This window comes from Tupaia chinensis, unplaced genomic scaffold (genome assembly GCF_000334495.1).
Source record: "Tupaia chinensis unplaced genomic scaffold, TupChi_1.0 Scaffold143481_1, whole genome shotgun sequence".
NCBI lineage: Eukaryota > Metazoa > Chordata > Mammalia > Scandentia > Tupaiidae > Tupaia > Tupaia belangeri.
This window is the reverse complement of record NW_006203325.1, coordinates 283654-301184: the sequence shown is the minus strand read 5'-3', so window position 1 is coordinate 301184 and position 17531 is coordinate 283654. Positions and strand designations below refer to the sequence as shown.

The window sequence follows — 17531 nt, the reverse complement described above, 5'->3', positions numbered from 1 at the left end:
TCAATTTATGCCTTAAAATGCAGACATTCAGTATATATTATATGATGATATACAGCATATCTTTTTCAAAGTCTGACTCCCTTTGCTCAACATTAAGTCCTCTATCTTCATTCACTTTGAATCAAATGATAGGGTCTCATTGTTTCTTATGGCTGAGTAATATTCCATAGCATATATGTGCCACAGTTTTTTGACCCACTCACCAGTTTTGGGACACTTAGTTTTATTCCTGTCCTAGGAATTGTGAATAATGCTGCAATAAACATGAATGTGCAAGTGTTTTTTAAGCTGAGGGTTTTCCTGTCCTTTGGGTAGATACCCAGGAGTGGATTACTGGGTCATATGGTAGTTTTATTTGTAGATATTATAAGAACCTCCATACTATTTTCCACAGAGGTTGTAATAATTACTTTCCCACCAACAATATAAGAAGTTTCTCTTATCTTTTTTTTTTTAAAGGGAATTATTTATTTAATTTTATGTATCATTATTTTAAAATTTGCTACAGGGCAGGTACACTAGAAGACACACACACACACACACACACACACAGAGAGAGAGAAAAAAAGAGTCTTATTTTTTTTAATTACCCAAAAGCATGTCATCATTATTTTAAATTTGAAGAGAGAGAGAGAGAGAGAGAGAGAAAGTGAGAAAGCAAGCTACCAGATCTGGGACATGAACTTCAGTTGGCTATGCACTAGTCCAGTGCCTTAACCGCCTCACCACCTGTGGGTCCTGAGGTTTCCCTTTCCACCACAGCCTTACCAGCACTTGTTATTTTTTAATTTAATCCCATTCTAACTGGGATTAAATAATATCTCATTGTGGTTTTAACTTACATGTCCCTGACAAGAGATTTTGAACGTTTTTTTTCATATGCCTTATGGATATTTGTAAATCTTTGGAGAATTGTCTATTCAGCTCATGTGCCTGTTTTTTAACTGGATTATGTATTTTCTTTTTTTTTTATGGATGAGCTGCTTGAGTTCCCTATATATTCTAGTTTCAATCTCTTGGCTGAGGAATAGTGTGCAAATATTTTCTCCCATTCTGAGGGTTGTCTTTTCAATCTAATTGTTGTTTCTATTGATGTAAAAAGTGTTTTATCTTTATGTAATCCCAGTTGTCTATTTTCGAGTTATTGCTTGTGCCTGGGGATCTTGCTTAAGAAATCTCTGCCTACTCCAATGTCTTCAGGAATTTCCCCCTAAGTTTTCTACCAGAACTTTTATAGTTTAAAGTTTTACATTTAAATCTTTGATTTATTTTGAGTTGAATCTTTTTTTTTTTTTTTTTTTTGTAGAGGGTTTTTCTATGGGGCGTGGCGCCTCGAGACAGAAAGTGAGAAATCACCCCCCAGGGGGAATGGCCACGCCGCAATCCCTTCTCCTCCATTCTCCTCTCGGGATCTTGGGTATGCACGCACACGCGCCCGGCGTGAGGTTTAAGCCACCGGGTCTGGGACTTTAACCGCAGTCGACTACATGGAAGTTCAGCGACACAGTCATTACGCTAACTGCTGGTCCCAGTTGTGTGTTCACTATCACTGGTGTCAATGGATCTTTTGATTTTAGTCTTAATTTCTTCAGTAGTTGAAAATAATTCAGGAGTATGTTGTTTAGTTTCCATGTTTCTGTGTATTTTTAAGGGCTTTTTTCTGTGATTGATTTTAAGTTTAATTCTGTTGTGGTCCAAAGAGATGTTGAATATAGTTTTTATATTTTTTAATTTGTAGAGGCATGTTTTGTGGCCCATTATGTGGTCAGTCTTTATAGCTGTTCCATGTGGAGATGAGAAAAAGTGTATTTTGCAGTTCCTGGAAAAAATACTCTATGTATCTCTCTCTCTCTCTCTCTCTTTTTTTTTTTTTTTGGAGAGGTTTTTGCCATAGGGAGCGTGCGCTCGCCAGACAGAGACAGAGAGACAGAGAGCGAGAAATCACCCCCAGGGGGGATGGCCACGCCACAATCCCTTCTCCTCTGTTCTCCTCTCAGGATCTTGAGCATGCACGCACACACACCCGGCGTGAGTTCAAGCCACCAGGTCCGGGACTCTAACCACGGTTGACTACGTGTGAGTCCAACGACATAGCCATTATGCTAACTGCTGGTCCCAATCTATGTATATCTCCATGTCCACTTGGTTTATGATATCAGTTAGCTCCAGTGTCTCTTTAATTTTGTTTAGATGACTTGTCTAGTAGTGACAATGAGTTGATAAAATCCCCAACAATTGGTGTGTTACAATCTGTATTTCCCTTTACTTACTGGTCTTTCTATTTATGATTGTTGTATGTTCTAAGTGAATTATTTTTTTTATTTGTGTTTATTACACTTTTTATCCTAAAGTCTATTTTGTCTGATATAGGAGAGTAGTATAGGAGAGTTCCCTTTCACCACATCCTGCCAACACTTATCACTTTTTATATTTTTAATCTTTGCTATTCTGACAGGGGTTAGGTGGTATCTCATTGTGGTTGTAATCTGTATCTCTCTTATGATGAGGGATATTGAACATTTCTTTATATGTTTTTTGGCTCTTCATATGTCTTCCTTAGAGAGATTTCTGTTCAGCTCATTTTCCAATTTTTTAATTGGGTTAATTTTTTTTTCCAAGTAAGCCACTTGGGTTCCCTGTGTATTATGGTTATCAGTCTCTTGTCTGAGGCATATTTTACAAAAATGTTATCTCATTCTGAGGGTTGTGGATTCACACATGTTACTATGTCCTTTGCTGTGCAGAAACTTATTAGTCTGATATAGTCCCGCCTATCTATTTTAGGGATTATTGCCTGTGCTTTCAGAGTCTAATTTAAGAAGTCTTTTTTTTTTTTTTTTTGCCTAGCCCAATATCTCCCAAAGTTTCCCCAGGATTTTCCACCAGTTGTTTTATGGTTTGAGGTCTTAGGTTCAGATCTTTGATCCATTTTGAGTTGACTTTTGTTAATGGTGAAAAATGGGGGTTCAGTTTCATCTTTTTGAAGGTGGATATTCAGTTTTTCCAGCACCATTTACTAAAGAGGTTTTCCTTTTCCTAATGGATTGACTGGTATCCTTTGTCAAAAATAAGTTGGCTGGGTACCAGCAGTTGGTGTAATGGCTATGTCACTGGACTCCCACGTAGTCGACATGGTTAGAGTCCCAGACCCGGTGGCTTAAACTCACGCTGTGTGTGTGTGCGAGCGTGTCCAAGATCCCAAGAAGAGAATGGAGGAGAATCGATTGCGGCCTGACCATTCCCCTTGGGGCGTGATCTCTCACTTTCTGTCTTTCTATCTCTCTCTGTTTTTCTGGCGAGCATACTCAACCCTATAGCAAAGACCTCTCAAAAAAAAAAAAAAAAAAGAAAAAAGAAAAAAGGAAAGAAAAAAGAAAAAACATCAGTTGGCTGTACGCTTTGGGGTTTATTTCTGGGATCTATATTCTATTCTATTGGTCCACTTATCTGTTTTTGTGCCAATATCATGCTGTTTTGATTATTACAGCTTTATAGTATATCTTGGGGTCAGTGAGTGATATGCCACTCACTCCACTCTTCTTGTGCAGGATTACTTTGGCAATACGAGGTCTTTTATGATTCCAGACAAATTCTATGATTGTCTTTTCTAGATCTGAGAAAAATATCTCTGGTATTTTGATTGGAATTGCATTAAATATGTAGATTAATTTGTGTAGAATTGCCATTTTAATTATGTTAATTCTTCCAATCTAGGAACATGGGATGTCCTTCCACTTTTTTTATGTCCTTTTCAATAACTTTTTAAAGATTTTCATTGTAAAGGTCTTTGACTTCCTTCATTAGGTTTATCTCTAGGTATCTTATACTTTATTTTTTAGAGGTTTTTGCTATAGTGCGCGTGTGCTCGCCAGGCAGACAGAGAGAGACAGAGAGACAGCGAGAAATCACCCCCCAAGGGGGATGGCCACGCCGCAATCCCTTCTCCTCCGTTTTCTCGTGATCTTGGGCACGCACACACATGCACCTGGTGTGAGTTTTAAGCCACTGGGTCCGGGATGCGAACCGCGGTTGACTATGTGGGAGCCCAGCGACATAGCCATTACACTAACTGCTGGTCCCTCTTATACATTTTTGTGGCTAAAAGGGATTCCTTTCTTCAACTCTACTTCATTCAACCTGTTCATATATAAAAATGCTATATATTTTTGGATGTTGATTTTGTATCCTGCCACTTTACTGTATTCATTTATTACTTCAAGAAGTTTTTTCATGGAAACCTTTGGGTCTTCTAAGTATACCATCATGTTATCTGTGAATAAAAATATTTTTAACTCTTCTTTGCCTATTTGAATGCCTTTTATATTGTTCTCTTTCCTGATGGCATTACCTAAGACTTCCAGCACTATATTAAAAAAGCCATGGAGAAAGGGGGCAGCCTTGTCTGTACCAGTTTTTAGTGGAAAAGCTTTTAGCTTTTCACAATTTAGTATAATGTTAGCTATAAGTTTTTCATATATGGCTTTTATTGTGTGGAGAAATGACCCCTTCTATACCAATCTTACTGAGAGTATTACTCATGAAAGGATGTTGTATTATGTCAAATACTTTCTCTACATCAACTGAGATGATCATATGGTGGTTTTTATCTTTCTTTTTGTTAATATGGTGTATTATATTTTTGATCTTGTGTATGTTGAAACGCTCTTGCATCCCTGGAATAAAGCGTATCTGGTCATAATGAATAATCTTTGTTATATGTTATTGGATATGATTTGAAAGTATCTTGTTGAGAAGTTTTGCATCTATATTCATCAGTGATATTGATCTGTAGTTTTCCTTTTTTGTCATGTCCATATCAGTTTGGGGAAAGAGGATGATGGAGGCTTCATAAAATGAATTTGGAAATTTTCCTTCCTTTCGAATCTTTAGAAATAATTTGAGTAGGATAGGAATTACCTCTTCCTTAAATGTTTTGTAGACCAGAAGTGAAACCATCCGGATCTGGACTTCTCATGTTGGGAGGTTATTTTTTACTGATTCGATCTCATGGTGTGTTATGGGTCTATTCAGGTTTTATATGTCCTCCTGATTCAATCTTGGTAGATTATATGCATCCAGGAATTTGTCCATCTCCTCCGAGTTAACTTGTTTGTTGGCATATAGTCACTCATAGTATCCTGTAATGATATTTTGTATTTCTACTATGTCTGCTGTTATGTTGCCTTTTTCATGACATATTTGATTTATCTAATTTCTTTCTTTCTTCTCCTTTATCTGTCTAACCAATGGTGTATTGATCTTGTTAATCTTTTCAAAGAACTAGCTTTTGCTTTCATTTATTTTCTGTATGATTCATTTATTTTCTATTTCATTTATTTATGTTCAAATCATTATTATTTGTTTTTGCCTGGCATGTTTTTTTTTTTCCAATTCCCTGAGGCATGATGTTAGGTTATCTATTTGCCACCTTTCCATCTTTTTATTTTAATTTTTATTTTACTTTATATTATTTTTCTTTCTTTTACATGTTTGGGCACTTGATGGTATCCAGTCTTCTTTGTATATTATCCTCATTTTTCTTGGTTGCTTTTTCAATCTTCTTGATACTTTTTGTCTTCTACTTCTAGATTTGATCTTCTGTGTGATCTAATCTACTTTTAATACTTTCATGGTAGGTTTTGATTTCCTGAATCACATTCTTCATCCCTAACAGATTCATCTGATTCTTTTTTAAAGTGTCTATTTCTTCTTTCAAATCATGAAAGGACTTCCTCATCTCCTGGATCTCATTGTCTCTTTTCTCTTGCATCTCAGTTAGTTTGGTTACTATGAATATTCTGAATTGCTTATCGGACATCCATTGTGTTGTCTGTGGGTGATGTGGGATTGACGTTTTCCCTTGGGGGAGAGCATTTTGTTGGTTACTCAGGTTTCTTGTGCCTCTATGATTGTTCCTAGTCATCTGGTGGTCTATATGTTCCTTCCTAACTTATTCAAGGTAACTTGGAGTGTTTAAAGGTGTGCAGGAATAAAAAAAATGGCTATCTCTGTTCTCGTCTGCCTCCCTTTTGCTCAGCAGTACCCTGCATTGTTGTCATAGGTCCTGGACAACCCAAATTTCTCCCTGTTTCAAAAGAGCGTTTAGCCTCCAACTGGGCTAGTGAGCTTCACCTTAAGAGCAAATAAAAGATCGTGCACTGCGCACTGCGAACTGCGCACTGCTTGCTATTCAAAACACAGAAGTTCTGACAGTCCGAAGGAAAGTGGAGGAGATGTGATGAGCCATAGTCTCAGCTGTTAGGGTCTGCAGCCACAGGCAGCCTGGCATCTGGCAGTGCCACTTGAACCCAATGAGGCATGTTTCTTTCTTTCTTTATATATATATATATATATATATATATATATATATAGCCAAAATTGAAGCTTTATTATGGGATATTCCATATATCATTATTACTGTTATGAAGACATTTTTATGTAGTAACACTTCATTATGGCGTCTTGTATGGTTCTAGACTATAATCGAGACATGTATGCAAAATGACACTTTGGGATCTGGTTGGCCCTTAAGCTAGATACAGGTGAGGATGGCATACACATCATTAATGGACACTTCGCACATCATTCCAGTGTTAGGGTCTCTGTTTATTCCTGTTGTTCTTCCTTTGGCAGATGGCTATTATGTTTGACTTTAGTACCATGTTGTGGATGCCACAGAACTTGCATTTTGCAAGGGATAATAGGAATAATCTCCTGAGATGCAATGTCATGAAGTAGAATGGTGTAGTCTAATTCAATAAAGTCGTCATTTCTTTGCACTTGCTTGGCAGTTTGAATCTTTGCCATTATACCAGGTGTTTTCTGTAGAATTCTGCCATATTATATAACCACAGGCAACCCAGGCTAAATGTCGAACTAGCTTTATTTCTGGAGATATGTTTCCAAAACTGCCTGGAATGTTTTGTGCTTCTAGTGGTTCCTTCATGGACTTGAGTCTTTGATAAAATGTATTTTCTTCATCTGCATTCTTTGCGATTTCCCCTTCAAATGTAAAGTTGACTTCCGTTGCAGTAACTTGTCCCACAGGAGGATAAAGTACTTCAGCTGTACAGTTCACCTTAACATTTTTTTGGATAATTTCTTCCATGGAAAATTTAAGGCGATACTTATGTCCTCTTCCGGGAATATCCTCCATGCTGGCTTGTTTGATCATCTGCACCAGAAACACCTTGTGGGGGGTCCCCTGCTGGTAGTTAATGCAGTTCTCTGCCCTGGAGGCTGGGTAGTGATCTGGCGGGATTTCCATTCTCAGGGAGCACTGGCCGTGGGGTGCTCAGTCTTAGCAAGTCTCCTCTGCTCCTCGCTGGCCCTGCCTACTGGGCGTCCCGCTCGCTGCTGGGTGGGCGGACAGGCATGTTTCTTTTAAGCAACACATACAGGGTTTCTGTTTATTATTCATTGATCCAATCTGGTTTTTTTAGTTGGGGAATTTAATCCATTAATGTTCAAAGTTATTATTGATACATGTGGGCTTATCCTTTTCATTTTGTTACCTCCCCCTGCCTTGGTTGTTTTGTGCTTCCTTACTTTTATTTACTTCCTTTTAGTTTTTAAGAGGTTTTATTCCCTTAAGTATCTCCTGAAGAGCTGGCCTACTTTTGGTGAGTTTTTTCAGTTTTTGTTTATCTGAGAATGATTTTTTTTTTTTAATTTAACCAGAGAGGAACATAGAGTAGGAAAGAAAGTGAGAAAGCAAGTCGCCAGGTCCAGAACTCAAACTGTGTTGGCCATATGGGAGTCCAGTGTCTTAACCACCACATCACCCACTGGCCCCTTTTTAGTCTATAGCCCTGTCCTCCTTCTTATTTCTTTCTGGAGTCTGATGGTATGAATGTTAGATCTTTTGTTATAAGTCCTCACCTCCAAGTATGGGGTAGTTGAGGTGGAAACAAACAAACAATGAATAAGGAACTCACCATTATGTAACTCTTTGGGTCCTGAAGTTCTTACTGGCCTGTTTTCTTGTGACCTTTCAAAGCTTTCTTCAGTTTGTATTAAGTTAAATGTCTTTTGTTGTATTTAGTAGAAGTAATAAAGAAAAGTTTATGTACTCTATCTTCCTAGAAGCAGAAGTCACTTGTAGATTGAATTTTTAAATTCAGAAATTTAATTTAGGTAAATTTACATAAGTATCGCCTTAAATTTTCCATGGAAGAAATTATCCAAAAAAATGTTAAGGTGAACTGTACAGCTGAAGTACTTTATCCTCCTGTGGGACAAGTTACTGCAACGGAAGTCAACTTTACATTTGAAGGGGAAATCGCAAAGAATGCAGATGAAGAAAATACATTTTATCAAAGACTCAAGTCCATGAAGGAACCACTAGAAGCACAAAACATTCCAGGCAGTTTTGGAAACATATCTCCAGAAATAAAGCTAGTTCGACAAAAAAAAAAAAAAAAAGAAGAAAAATAAAAACCAAACTTTAATATTTGGAATTTAGAAATGTTTCAATGAATTCATTTTGTTTGGAATGACAATGAAAGAAAACTTGCATGACCAGGATCATCTTTAAGAATAGTCATTTGTGGGACTAGCAGTTGGCGTATTGGCTATGTCGCTGACTCCCAAGTAGTCAACTGTGGTTTGAGTCCCAGATTGGGTGGGTTAAACTCATGCCAGGTGCATGTGCATGCATGCCCAAGATCCCGAGAGGAGAATGGAGGAGAAGGGATTGTGGAGTGGTCATCCTCTGGGAGATGATTTCTCACTTTCTGTCTCTCTGTCTCTCTGTCTTTCTGATGAGCACAAGCACCCTATAGCAAAAACCAAAGAAAAAAAAAAAAAGAATAGTCATTTGCTAAGCTTACCTTGAAAATATCTGTAGAATTGAACATGTTCTGCTTAGTGTGGTTTTAGTAGGACACTATCACAACTTCACAGAGAACTTAAATCACATACCTCAAGAACTGGACATCTATGTATAACCTTCCCTGAAGAAATATTTTTAAGGTTTTTTGTTATATAGCACATACTCATTTCAGAGAGAGAGAGAGAGAGAGGGAGAGAGAGAGAGAGAGAGAGAGAGAGATGGTGAGAAGGAAAGTGAGAAATCATTCCTGTGTGTTGGGGGGGTGAGATCCTTTCTCTTCCTAGGATTTTGGCCACACATGCATATGTGCTTGGCATGCGTTTCAAGCCTCTGAGTCTGGAATTTGAACCACAGTTGGCCATGTGGGAGTCCAGTGGCTTAACCACAATGCCACCTGCTGTCCTACCTCCAAGTAATTTCATTCAAAGTAAGACAATTATTTATACCTTCAAAGCATTTATTCTTAAGTATTTCAAAATATAATTGATAGTAAACATGTTAACTATAGTTTCTGTGAACCACTCCCAAATATTTTCCCCTTGAAGAAAAATGCACAGCATTTTATACATTAGAAAAAAATAGTAGTAGTTATTTTGAAGACGTTTTAGTAATATTTATTCACAGTGGACCCTTGAAAGAGACATAAAAACTTTTGATATTATTTCTCCTTACTATTCTCCCCTTTATTGCTTACTGTAGGTCCATGGAATAAATCTGGCTAAATAAGAAAAAAAAAATGTTTTAAAATGAATATCATTTCACTTTAAAATACTATATTTAATAAGAATGGAATTTGCATTTAGTTGAGCCAAAACTTGTGTTTGAATATATTTGTTACAGTTGAAATAGACAGATTTACACATAGAGTATTATTATTTTAATTTTGGACCACTCTCCATGTAGTAAATACAACTAATTTCAAACAGGCTAAACAAAAATAGTCATATTGAGGAAAAATGCATGTTCTATGTGAGAAAGTGTTTATATTGATTGGATTATCTGAAATTCTTGAATTTATGCTTTAGTGTTTGTCACTAATATTAAAATATTATTGGCCAGTAGTTCTTCCATATTTTTTCTTCTTTTTTCAGAGTAATGTGAAATGTTTACAGAGACATTTATGAAAAGATGGTGTTGAAATTATTATAATAAATACTAACAAGATAGCTTTGAGCAGAGAACTGTATGTATTTGAACTCCAAAGATAGCAAATTACTGATACTGAATGTAAGATTTCCTGTGACCTAACATACTATGCCCGTGACTCTTTTTTGTGTATAGGTAAATTATATTTTAAAGCAATAAGTTATTTTTATACTCATTTTAATAAGTTACATGGGACCAGCAGTTAGGATAATGGCTATGTCACTGGACTCTCATGTAATCAACCACAGTTCAAGTCCCAGACACGGTGGTTTAAACTCACGCCAGGCGCGTGTGTGTGTGTGCCCAAGATCTCGAGAGGAGAATGGAGGAGAAGGGATTGCAGCATGGCTATCCCCCCTGGGGGGTGATTTCTCACTTTCTGTCTTTCTGTCTCTCTCTGTCTTTCTGGTGAGTGTATGTGCCGTATAGCAAAAACCTCTCTAAAAAAAATAATAATAAAAGAAATTATATTGGGGTCAGTCAGTAGCATACTGGTTAAAGTGGCTGGATCCCACATGGCTGACTGTGTATTTTGAGTCCAGGACCTGGTGGCCTAAAAGACACACAGGGTAAATGTGCATAAGGGTGGAGAAAATGGAGGAAAAAGGGTTGTCATGTGATCATTCCCCTTGGGGAGGTGCTTTTCCCTCTCTCTCTGTCTCTCTCTGTGTCTCTCTTTGGAAAGCACATATATTTCCTGGCAAATATATTTTTTAGAAAATATGAATTTTGAATAAATGGATAGATAAGATTGTGTCATCAATTAAGGTAGCATTTTTTAAACATTTTTTTTTCCAGAGTGTGCATGTCATCACTAGAGAGAGAAAGAAAAAGTGAGGAAGCACCCCCATTGAACATAGTCATGCTGCAATCTCTCTCTTTTTGGGATTTTGAGCATAAACCCATATGCACCCAGTGTGTCCTTTAAGCTATCAGGTTTGGGATTCCAACTGCTCAATCAGCCATATGGGATCTAGTCATCTTAATTACCAGTTATGGGCTAGTTCCAAAATACTTCTTAAGCACCAACTATACGTAAGGTACTATAGACATAACAGCAAAAGAGAACTTGAAACCAGCTTGGTGGTACAGTGGTAATGTGCTGCTCTAGCAATGCTGGATCCATATGGAAGATTGTAGGTTTGGTGCCCCCAGGTGATCTGTGCATGCCAGGTATACATGCATAGGAACCTGCCTGGTTAGGAAAGCTAGGGGGGGATGCGTGGCCTGAAGACCTTGTTGAGGGTCCTTGTTTTTCTCTCTGATACCCTTATAAAACAACTGAATAAACTTAAAGAGAAAGAGAACTTATCTCCAAGCAGATAGCCTGATAGACAAGGATGCTTCAAAAGGATAATATATGCTCTAATAGGGAAAGGTAAAGGTACTATGAGAACCCATTGAAGGAGCCCAACCCAGTCTAGGTAGGCAGGTGAGACAAATTAGTGAGGATTAATCAGGCTAACTAGTGGAGTAATAGATCAGGGTGTTTCAGTCTAAAGAAGGAGGTAGATGGAATTCATTGGAAGATTTGAATTTTTATTGTGTCTTGAGTTGAATGTGCACTTGTTTGGGATTGGACAAAGAGAGGGGGATTAATGAGAGATGAACCTGCATTGTAGATAGAGGCTTAATCCTGCAAAGTTGTATAGGACATGCTAAGGAATTTGAACCACTAAGTTCAATGAGGAGACACAGTAAGTGTCATGTCTAGAACAGGCAAGATGGTAGCTGTTATTAATATTTACATATAAAGATGACTCTTACAATGGAAATTTTACCTATGAGTAGAAGCTATAAAATATTGGGTTGTTGGAAAAGTCATGGCACATTGCTGCATAGAAAAAACAGAAAGAATACATCGTGACTTTTCCAATAGCCTGATAAATAGGTGGTTCTGGTTTAGTTAAGGAATTTGGATCCCACATGGCTGACCACAATTCTAGTCACAGCCTTGGCCCCTTGAAAAATATACTGGGTGCATGTGCCTGACAGGACCAGGAAATGGAGAAACAGATTATTGTTATCCCTGTCTCTGATACGCACGTGTGTTCTCTAGCAATAATAATAATAATAATGATAATAATAAAAGCATTCTACTAACATAATATTGTCTTCTGCTTAAAAACTTCATATACACCTAAAACAACATGTTTTAAAACAGAGAGTTGTTAAAGTTAGAAAGAACTTTAGAGATGATTTAGCCCAACTCTTATTTGACAGATGGCCAGAATGAAGTCTGGAGAATTTAACTAGTTGCAAAACCAGAGTCAGACACCTAATTTACTGATCTACAGTTTGCCTTTAAAAAACAAACAAACAAACAAACAAACTAACCGACACTGCTACTAATAATATCATTCATTGAGTGCTTACTAGTGCCAGGTACTTTGCCAAGAGCTTACACATTTTAACTAATTAGTTCTCCTAAAAGCCTATGAAGAAAGTTCTATTAAAATAGCCATTTGTAGTTGAGAAAACTAAGGTACAGAATGTGTATCTTGTCCAAGGTCATACCTCTAACAAATTTTGTACAGCATTTACTCAAATTCAGGAGGTCACATTCTTAACCACTAATTTTATTCTGTTTCACTCCATTCCTTAAGACTCTATTTAAAATGATATCTACATAATTTATTATGCTAAAAATTCTGAGACCGAATTAGATACCTGATCTTATTTACTCTTAGTTCCTTCCATCACTCTTGGTAGAAAATACTATTATGTTTAAAGTTCTGTTTGAGGATATTTAATTTTTAATTTTTTAAAAATCTTACGGTGGTTAAAGCAAGTAATTACCATTTTGGTATCATCATTGTTCACTGGAACAAGCTTTGTAGGAAATTGGCTTGTCATGGATGGACCACTGTAATAAATTCATTTGTAAAGATAATAATGTAAGAAATTACTAGTCATTTGTGCATTTGCCTATCTCTTTTCAACATTTAAATTAAAAAATATATATAATCTACTTTTCTGGGGGGTAACTTCAGAGCATCTACCACATGGGTATAGGCAATGGGGATTCAACGTTTCTTCTGAGAAAAAAATATAAGTAAGTGGAATTTTCTATAACTCTAAGATAAAAACCAAGATTTCAAGCAACACTATTACTTCTTCCATAGCCCTTGCATTTTAAAAATCCAAACTTCCAAGATTAAACTGAATTTTCATTGAAATTCACCACAGTCCCCCTCTGCAGCTGTGGTCTCAAAATACCATTTCTGCATTTATTTTAGCCCATGGAATAACTGTGCTGAGAAACCACAGAGCCAATCAGACTCAAAATGCCTCAAATCCTTCCTGCTTTGGAGTTTTCCATCTTCAGATCAAAGCATTTCATGCCCGTCAGCAACTTTTTAATGCATTTGCTTCTTGTGTGCACAACTTCCATTTAAAGACTCTCGTTGGCTGATTCTCTGATGAAGTTGTCTGCTTGCCAGGAGAGCAACACTAATGCAGAAGTTTAAAAGGAAACCCTGAGAGTTGATGTTTCAGATAATGTCCAACTTCAGTTTTGGAGAAACCACTGTTCTTCGCACCAGAGACAAAGAAATTGGTTTTCTAGTCTGTAAATCCTGTGGAGATAGCAGAGACGAATACAAATGACTTAGGTGAGAACCTCATTTAGGAAGAGAACTAAAGAGTGTATAGAAATTATTACTGAAATAATGTCATGTGCTTAATAAAGGATTGAAAAGTAGTTTTATTTGTTTTAACTTAAGCATGCCTAGGTGCAACAAAGTTGAAAAACTTGGATTTTTTTTTTTAATTTTGACAAAAGATTTGTGCACTCACTGGAGATAGAAAGATAAAGGAAAAGCAAGCAAGCACCTCTCATGGTGCATGGTCATGCTGTAATCTCTCCTCATCCATTTCTCCCTCCCACTTGGAATTTGGGGCACCCATGTACATGCATCTGGGATGTTTCTTGAGTCACTGGTCCAGGACTTGAATTACACAGCCAGTCATGTGGGATCCAGCCACCTTAACTACACCACTGGGTGGCCAAGACTTTTTATTTTATTTTTTTATCTTAGTGTCATTATAAAACTCTGAATTGAGTTGAAGAGTCTCAATTGCCGTCTTTTAATGGAAGGAGAAATGATACATGTACAATAGATTTGGGGGAAAAAAAAAATTTTCCAAGAGCAGTAATCTTTTGGAAAAAGTTAATATTTATGACTTACAGGAAAGTAACAAAAGCCAACCTATCAGTTTTCTTTGCTGTGTTTAACTTTTGCTCATAATCAGACCAGGCCTTATACTAAAAATCATTCTTATGTTAAAAGGGGGAAGGACAGCAAACATTATTTGGCCTTTGTAACTTCAAAAATAATGAACTGAGGGTTTATGTTTTTATTGATATGCCTTACATTCATGGCAAGTCACGTAAAACAATTTTTTTCTATAGCGGATTTTCTTTATCCATTCATACGCTGAAGAACACTTCAGTGGAATCTATTCATTATGGTGAATAGTGCTGCAATAAACATTAGGGTGCAGATATCTCTATGACATACTGACTTCCTTTCCTTTGAATATATGCATAGAAGTGAGTTGTTGGATCATAGGGAAGGTGTACTCTTAGTACTTGAAAAAGTCCCATATAGTTTTCTATAAAGGCTATACTCACTTGCAATACATTCCCACCAACAGCCCTTTATCCTCCTCATCCTTACTAGCATTATTTTTTGTTAATAGCCCTCTAACTGGAGTGAGATAATAATCTTATTGTTTTGATTTACATTTCTCTGATGATTAGTGATGTTGAACAGTTTTTTCATATGCTTGTTTGGCTATTTGTATATTTTTATTTGCAAATTGTTTATTCAGATCACTTGCCTACTTTCTGAATAGAATTTTGTTTTATTGTTGCTGAGTTGCTTGAGTTCCTTATATATTCTAATTACTAATTCCTTGTTGAATGTATAGTTCACAGGGATTTTTCCCACTCTGCAGGTTGTCTCTTCTCTATGTTAGTTTCCTTTACTTTGTAGAAGTCTTTGATACAGTCCTATCTGTCTATTTTTGGATTTGTTGCCTGTACTTTCGAGTTCTTACCAAAAGCTGTTTGCCCAGAACAGTGTTGTAAGGTATTTCTATGATATTTTCTTCTAGTAGTTTCATAGTTTTAACTCTTATGTTTATGTCTTTAAGCCATTTAAATTTTTTGGATAGGGTAAGAAATAGGTATCTAGTGAAAGTTCTATTTTTGAAAGCTGCATTTTTTTTCTCTGCTTCTTCAAATCATAGTATTTTTCTGCTAAATAAAATTTAGGTTACATATCTTTACTGGTCATTGGTAATGTTCTCATTTTATTTTGTTATTTTCCCTAAATTCACTACAATTCAGATTCAGTATTTCATTGATAATGAGTGAACTGACTAACTTATTTACTGGATGTTCATTCTAAACCATGTAATATCTATAAATATTTATAAAATGTAGAAATAATTTCCCACATTTCTTAGTAGTTTCCATTCTACAAATGCTAGATTAACTAAGACCTAGGTGAACTTTTTGTCTATTACCACATGTCCTTCTTTCTTTTTAAAAAAATATTTATTTAATTTCATTTATCATTATTATTTTTAAGTTTTTTACAACAAGGCACACGTGCTTACTAGAGAGACAGAACGAGAAAGAGAGAAAGTGAGAAAGCAAAGAAAGCAAACCACCTGGTCTGGGACTCAAACTGTGGTGAGCCATGTGGAAGTCCAGCACCTCAACCACAATGTCATCTGCTGGCCCCACATTTTCTTCTTTCTGTTGTAAGAATTATAGTTTCTGAAATGGTGAACAAACCTGGATATTTATAATTTACTTTTACTTTTGAAGGGAGCATTCTATGAAGGACGACAGAATGAAGAAGTATTTTGAAAGAAGAACAAGGCTTGGTTTGATAGAGCATTGAGTCTGCACATGTAAAAAGAGAGCATCTCTCTTGACTTTACATACAGTGTTTCCATAGCCTTAGATTTGTTTTTCTTATGTTTTTGACATAGCAAAGGGAAAAAAATTAGTGCACTCACAGGACCACTTTTACAACTTACAATGTTCTCATAGAACTATGGTTTTTATTTGTTTCATAGATTTATCAGTTCTGTAAAGTGCAAAAAGTTTATATCTACAAAGGCTCAAAATCAAAGGATTTTAATCTCAGCCACAGGTGAGAAAGAGATCTAGAATGTCAGACTACAGTGACCCCGAACTAATTGCTGACTAGCTGAAAACGTGTATATTTTTCAGCAATTAGTGGAAAGATCAATAGAAAACATATATGTTTAATTAGCCATGTGGTTTGTTTTACTGGCATTGGCGCTGTCTACCCCACTCTGCCAGGCTTTTGGGACTTCACAAGTTTATACACACACACACACACACATACACACACACACACAAACTCTTCATCTGTTTTGTGTACATAGACATACTTCATGCCTTTTGATTGTTCAGAAAAATGAGACTTAGAAAATGAATAAAAACAGCAGTGAGCTTTCCAGGTTTTTTAATTTTGTTTTTAAAAGAATTATTTTATTTAACTTTATTTATTTATTTAAATTTGATCAGAGTTGCAAAGAGAGAGTGAGAGAGTGAGAAAGCAAGCTAGCAAGCTGCCAGGTCCAGGACTTGAACCGTGGTTGGCCATGTGAGAGTCCAGTGTACTTAACCACCATGTTACCTGCCAGCCTCAAGATTTCCAGTTTTTTTTTTTTTTTTTTTTTTAAAGAGAGGTTTTCGCATTAGTTTTTTTTTTGTGAGAGGTTTTCGCTATAGGGTGCATGTGCTTGACAGACAGACAGAGAGAGACATAGAGACAGAAAGCGAGAAATCACCCCCCAGGGGGGATGGCCACACCGCAATCCCTTCTCCTCCATTCTCCTCTCGGGATGTTGGGCACGCACGCACATGACCCAACGTGAGTTTTAAGCCACTAGATCCGGGACGCAAACCGTGGTCGACTAAGGGGGAGTCCAGCGATATAGCCATTACGCTAACTGCTGATCCCAAGATTTCCAGTTTTTAAAGAGCAGGAGGATGAAAAGTGTTGATTTCAAATGTGTAAAGTGCACTGTTTTAATTTAGTTTCATATGACAGGTAATGTGTTAGAAACAAATGTCAGGAAAATATTATAATACTTCTCATGACTAACATCTTACCAAACTGGCTTTTAAAAAAAAATTATGCATTTATTTTACTTTTTTTCTTTTTAAATATTTATTTATTTAATTTTACTTATTATTTTCTAATTTGTTATAGGGTATGTACACTCTCTCCAGAGAGAGACACATAGAGAGATTGAGAGGGAAAGTGAGAAGGCAGGCTGTTAGGTCCAGGACTTGAACTAAGGTTAGCTATGTGGGAGTCCAGTACTTCAACCAACATGCCACCTGCTTGCTCCTGTTTATTTTCTTTATCCATAATAGAGCACGTGTATATGCATATGAGAGAGAGATAAGAAGATGTGTACCTGTCACAGGATCTAGTCACGCTTTAGTCCATTTAATCACGGGTACTTTTGTGCTTGCCCTGCATGCTTTCAGACT

At 36.6% G+C, this 17531-nt stretch overlaps 1 pseudogene; it reads right to left on the bottom strand.

Moving 5' to 3' along the window:
* Window positions 1–6606: 6606 nt before the first annotated feature.
* Window positions 6607–7267, bottom strand: LOC102496810 (latexin pseudogene; annotated as a pseudogene).
* Window positions 7268–17531: the final 10264 nt, after the last annotated feature.